Consider the following 6,753-nt stretch of genomic DNA (forward strand, 5'->3'; position numbering starts at 1 on the left):
TGGCCAAATTTTGTTCTTATACTATATAAAAAGAAATAAGAGAAAAGTATTCAATCATATTCTTACGAAAAAAAAGTTTTAAAAAACAAAAACAATAAGTGTTTATGATTTTTCGGAAACTTCGTATATTCAGGATTGTCAAATTCTAAGAAATTGTTGTATTTTGTTTAACCCTTTTGAGATCCTATGGTAGAATTTGTACCATACGCGTTTTTCATGGTACATTGCGCTATTTCTCTTCTATTTGAGCTTTTTCGTCCGTTTTTTTTTCAAGTACAGATGCATTGTAGAAGACATTACGTATGGTTTCAGACCGTCCTGCGTCCAGACATAGGAGGTGATGACGTCATAATTCTAAAATATATTTTTTCATTTATTAAGCCTATGTTCAATATTTTTTGGCGCGCTTATTTTTGCACGTAGAAGATTGAAATTTTGCACAAACATTCAGTCCACCGAGTAGTATTTACAAAATTTTTTTCAGATGTGTGAGTTAAAACAGGGGGAGAACTAGAGAGGCAAAGAGTTGAAAAAAGGGATATTTTTACCCCCAAAATCCCTTTTTTCGGGATTTTCCCGCCTTATATACATGATGGAGACAATTGAGTCATACCGTCTGAAAGGCAATTTTATTCTGAAGAGAATGATGGGCGAAACATGACCCTAGGGTAATTAGGGATGTCTCAGGGAATTTTTTAAAAATATCCCTCTGTATAGGGTAATATGGTACATTGTCGGTATATATATTTTTTGGCGGGCTTATTTTTGCACGTAGAAGATTGAAATTGTGCACCGAGTAGTATTTAGTCCACCGAGTAGTATTTAACATTTTTTTTCAGTTTTCTGCGTTAAAACAGGGGGGTCCAGAGGGGCTAAAAGTTGAAAAAGGGATATTTTTACCCAAAAAATCCCGTTTTTTCGTCATTTTCCCGCCTTAGATACATGATGCAGACACGTGAGTCATACCATCTGAAAGGCAGTTCTATTCTGAAGAGAATGATGTGCAAACCATGATCCTAGGTTAATTAGGCATGTGTCAGGGAATTTTTTTTAATATATCCCTGTGTATAGGGTAATATGGGGCATTTTCTATTATTTTTTTGGCGGGCTTATTTTTGCACGTAGAAGATTGAAATTGTGCACAAACATTTAGTCCACCGAGTAGTATTTAACAATTTTTTTCAGATTTCTGCGTTAAAACAAGGGGGGTCCAGAGGGGCTAAAAGCTGAAAAATGGGATATTTTACGTTTTTTGTCATTTTCCCGCCTTAGATAAATGATGGAGACACGTGAGTCATACCGTCTGAAAGGCAGTTCTATTCTGAAGAGAATGATGTACAAACCATGATCCTAGGTTAATTAGGGATGTCTCAGGAATTTTTTTCCCTAAGATCATAGTGTATTGTGGTAATTTGGGGCATTGTGGAAATTCATGATAAAATTTCTCCCGCCCTTAGTATTGAAGATAGAAACTTGAAATTTGGCACACCCATTCAGTATACCAAGTACTATTTATCAGATTTTTTTTAGATGGCTACGTTCACACAGGGCCGTTCCAGGGGGGGCCAAAGTGCGAGAAAAAATTTCCCTCCATAAGTTTTCCCTTTGACATCATTTTTCCCGCTCCTGGTATATGGTATGAGCATGCAAATGGTACCATTTGAAAGCCAGCTCTGTTCTGAAGAGAATGAGGTATGAACCATGATCCTAGGATAAATAGTGACGATGCAGTAGCTGCTTGACTGAAAGTCTAAAAAATACCCCAAAAAGCCGGGATCCCAAAAGGGTTAAGATCCTGTATCACACTTGGGTTAATATTTCAGTTATGTTCATGCATTCTCTTAGCGGATAACGTAAAAGCATAATTTATTACCCAGGTATTATTATTATTATTATTATTATTATTATTATTATTATTATTATTATTATTATTATTATTATTATTATTATTATTATTATTATTTTCAAATTTCAAAAGAAAGTTACAAAAATAATTGGATTGTGTCAGCTACCATACACGAATTTATGCATATTTCAAAATCCTTCAATATTTTGTGTATGTTATTATAATTATAGAATAATAATAATATACGGGGTGTCCACATGAAACCTCTGATTACAAATATTAATTGCATGGAAACTATTAGTGCCAGAGAATAACGATTTGCGGCATCTTGAAGGGCAACTCAAATTGTTTTTTATTGCTTGTTAATTGTTGTTATTTGTTGCAGGTAGTCAGTGACAAAGTTTGTATGAATTTTTGTTATTTGTTGCAGGTGTTCATGAACAAAGATGACAACATCACAAGAGAGAGCGCAGTGTGTGTGGTGTGGTTGGATGAGACTAAATCACCAATTACCGTGCAAAGAAACTTCAGACGAAAGTACCAACGGGATCCACCAGACGTCAAGACCATTGAAATATGGTTTGAGACATTTTTAGCCACGGGGAGAATCAGCCGACAGCTTGGCTCGGGCAAAGCACGAACGTCTGAGAAAACTATGGATGAGGTCAGGAAGGCCTTCACTAGAACTATGGATTTCTTCCTATGGGCTATGTCAAAGATAGAGTCCACGCCACACCTGTACGTGATATTCCTGCTCTTTGTGACAAAATTGAAGAAGTTATCAACTCGATCACACCTGTCATTCTACTCAACACGTGGCGGGAGATTGAATATCAACTGGACATTCTGAGAGCTACTAACGGGGCCCATATAGAAGTGCATATATAGACAAAAAAAAAACTGTTTGAGTTAGTCATGTGCCAATCCAACATCAAACTGTACGTTGTTACCATGTTGTCACACTGCTACGCATTTGCATCTAGCTACGTTGCAGTTAGGACAAGGAATCGAATCGAAGACACAGATAAGGAGATGGTATGGAGGTGATAGACTTCATGCACAAGAGAAGAGATGTTGAAACAACTGACAGTAATCGATGTTTTTCTTTTAGCATTCGAATATTGAAATAAAACCAGATTTCAAAATCCTTAGATCATTTATTATGATACTCAAGCACGCTTACTATCACAATTTATCAGTTTGAGTATCTATCAACTTTAAATTAGAATTCCATTGTTCAGTTGAGCATATTTGTTCAAGGAATTTACAATTTCTAGATCATCTAGGGGAATGAGCCCAAGAAAGAAACTTAGCTGAAGCTGATCATTTCACTGTCAACTAATAATACAAAATAAACTTTGTTCCGAGATATTTTAAACAAATAATGACCTAAGCACAATTAATTATTATTTTCCAATGTTATGTGCACTAAATAATCAAAATAAACAACGGTAATTGTGCCGAAACAAAATAGTTTAGGAAATCTTATTACTTTATGAAAGTTGAGTATACTTTTTATACAAATCATAATTAAAAACAACAAAATTGGCATTAAATTCAAAGTCTATACCGTCCAGCTCTTATTGTAAGGTGCAGATAGAGAAACTGTCGGCACACAAGAAACGTTTGTTTAAATTATTTAACATTACAAAATTATAAATTATAACACCATTTCACTAATCAAGAAATAATCAAACAAAATCAAATAAAATTAACGAAAAGAAACTGTAACGAAATCAGGTTGTTACAAGTTGTTCTTCAAGATGCCGTAAATCGTTATTCTCTGTCACTAATAGTTTATATGCAATTAATATTTGTAATCAGGGGGGGGTCATGTGAACACCCTGTATTATTATTATTATATATTATTTGGTGACAGCCGAAAAAACTCCCGGCTAAACCCATCGGTGAAGAAGAACAGTGGTTAGAAGAAAATCCTCAGTGACAAGTCGCATTGAACATTAAAGCAGAGCAGTCGTAGGAAGCATTCCGATTACCAATGAGTACAAGATAGAAAGTACATGGATAAGAAATATGGCAGGAGTGATGTATTGCCCTGAAAATAAACACACTAAAGTGACAATGAGCAGGAAATATTGCATAAAGAAATACTGATCAGTACACAAAAGCAATCCTTAACTACCGATATCAAGATATATATATATATATATATATATATATATATATATATATATATGTGTGTGTGTGTGTGTGTGTGTGTGTGTGTGTGTGTGTGTGTGTGTGGAGCGTGTTTGTGTATGTGGTTATGTTCTAGCCCAGTACACCTGGAGTAATTTTAACCAAACTTTTTACATACAATATATGGGAAAAGATCACATGTAAAAACAATCGAAAACGACCGATACTACCGAAGTGTCGAATCCATAGGTTGTTGATTAAAGAGTCCAAATCAATATAATTTTTTTTCTATGTAATAGAAGATTATGAAATAAATGTCCGGGTAGCACTGGGCAAATGAGCTTGTAATCCTATAAATTTGTGGTGCCTCAAAATTGAAATATACACTATCAAATATTTCAGCAATATTATATATTTAGTAATAATACATTTATGTACTTTCGCAAAGCAAGAGAGAATTCATGATGTGATATTTGATAAATATACCGTACTTTATATATTTTATAATTATCTTTAATACTTCTATGGTTGTAATTTCTTGAATAGTTCTTTGAGTACAGGGACTAGAGCAGTACTTTAAAGAGACTTGAGTCAATAGTCGGAACGATTAAAACAAAAGAATAAACCTGAAATACTATAATAATAATAATAATAATAATAATAATAATAATAATAATAATAATAATAATAATAATAACACTAATTAATAATGCCTACAGATCAGCCTTGGGCTCAGTGGTTGTATTGACTTGGGATTCTGGCAGTGGCGGATTTAGCCCGGGGCCGGGACCCTAGCCCCCCAGTTTTCAGGGTGACGAAAATAATTTAAGCTATTATTTATAAATTTTGAAACTTTACAGTAAACTCATGATATACAGGGTTCATTATGAAAGTAATGAGCATAATGCTACCCTGACTCAACAATCCACCGCAGCGCGCGCTGCCGGAACGGAAGAAGTAGTGGGTGGTCTGTCCTTCCAAACGCGCCCGGAGTCAGTCTGCTGCGAGCAGTGACAGCGTGTGGATGTCGATCCGCGTGAAGCACGTTTTTACAAGTTGTAACACGGCGCGATGGAGGGTTCCCTCGAACAACGCTACGCCATAAAATTTTGCGTGAAGTTGGGTAAGAATGCTACGGAAACTTACCAGACGCTGAAAGAAACCTACAAGCAGGAGTGTTTGTCAAGATCCCAGGTCGGAAAGTGGCACAAATCGTTCAAGGAGGGTCAGGAGGGGGTCGCCGACGAGCCCCGTTCTGGACGCCCAACAACGGCCAGGACCGACGACAACGTTAATCGTGTGCGTGAAATGTTGCGCTCAGACCGGCGTGTGAGTATTCAACAAATCGCGGACACCCTAAACATGTCAACATTTGAGGTACATGGGATAGTGACCAAGGACCTGCAAATGCGAAAGGTCTGTGCGAAGCTTGTGCCGAAGGTGTTGAAGAACGAACAAAAAGAACTTCGAGTTTTGCGCTGCAAGGAGTTGTTGGCATTGTGTGAAAGTGATCCGGACTTTTTAGACTCGGTCGTAACTGGAGATGAATCCTGGATGTTCGAATACGATCCAGAATTCAAAAGGCAGAGTGCGGAGTGGCACACCTCATCCTCCCCCCGCCCCAAAAAGGCGCGCATGAGCAAATCCCGAATCAAAACCATGCTCATTGTCTTCTTCGACGTTCGAGGAATTATCCATTTCGAGTTTGTGCCACCAGGACAACCTGACAACGCAGGATTTTATATAGAAGTGCTCAAGAGACTGAAACGCAGGGTCGCCCGCGTTCGAAGTGACATCAAAGACTCAATGAAACTCCACCATGACAATGCACAAAGTCACACCGCCTTCACCGTCGTCGACTTCCTGGCCCGGAGCAGAAACCCAATGGTCCCCCCCTATAGTCCTGACCTGGCTCCTAGTGATTTTTTTTTTGTTTCCCCGTTTGAAGAGACACCTCAAAGGAAAACATTGGGACTCCGTGCAGAACATTCAAGCCCATGTTACAAGGTTTTTTAAAAGCCATTCCAGCCGAGGACTTTAAAGATGCTTTCCAGGCATGGAAAACACGTCTCCAGAAGTGTATCGATGCAGAAGGAGCGTATTTTGAGGAATTTTAAAGATTTACAACAATCGGAACGATAAAACAGTTTTTCTAAAGCAATGCTCATTACTTTCATAATGAACCCTGTATTTCTCATAGTCTGAGATCTGGCAGCCCCACTCCAGTCTTTACCTTCTAGATCCACCAGTGGATTCTGGGATAGATCTCAACCACCGACTATCCTGAAAGGACTTTATCCTGGTTTCACCAGTCACAACAGCCGAATATCGGGATCGTATTTTAAATATCCAGAACCTGACCGCTATTTTGCGCAAGTCTATCAATTGTAGAAACAGTATAGAAAAATATCCTTCAAGATACCACTTCTCAAAAAAAAAAAAAAAAAAGTGTGTCTGACTTTTTTTTCTGTCTATCTTAACAAGGCGAGTAGAAGACACTTTTTGCATCTGTCCATTGCAACTACCACAACACGACAAAAGTCACAAGGTTTTGTTTCTTCAGTTGCACAGCAACCCTGCTCGCATATTTTTCATCCACGGCAAAGCGCCGGATAATATGAAAGGGTACACTTCTCGTCCGGCAAACTGCCGGAAACGGATCCGGCAAATCGCCGGATAATGTGAAAAAAGCCTTAGACATACATTATGTCACTGTTGTTTGACGGCTTCGTGCAATCAGTAAGGGAAATGGGTGGGTCGTATATATG

This window comes from Thermobia domestica, chromosome 13 (assembly GCF_964235325.1).
Source record: "Thermobia domestica chromosome 13, izTheDome1.hap1.1, whole genome shotgun sequence".
Classification (NCBI taxonomy): Eukaryota; Metazoa; Arthropoda; class Insecta; order Zygentoma; family Lepismatidae; genus Thermobia; species Thermobia domestica.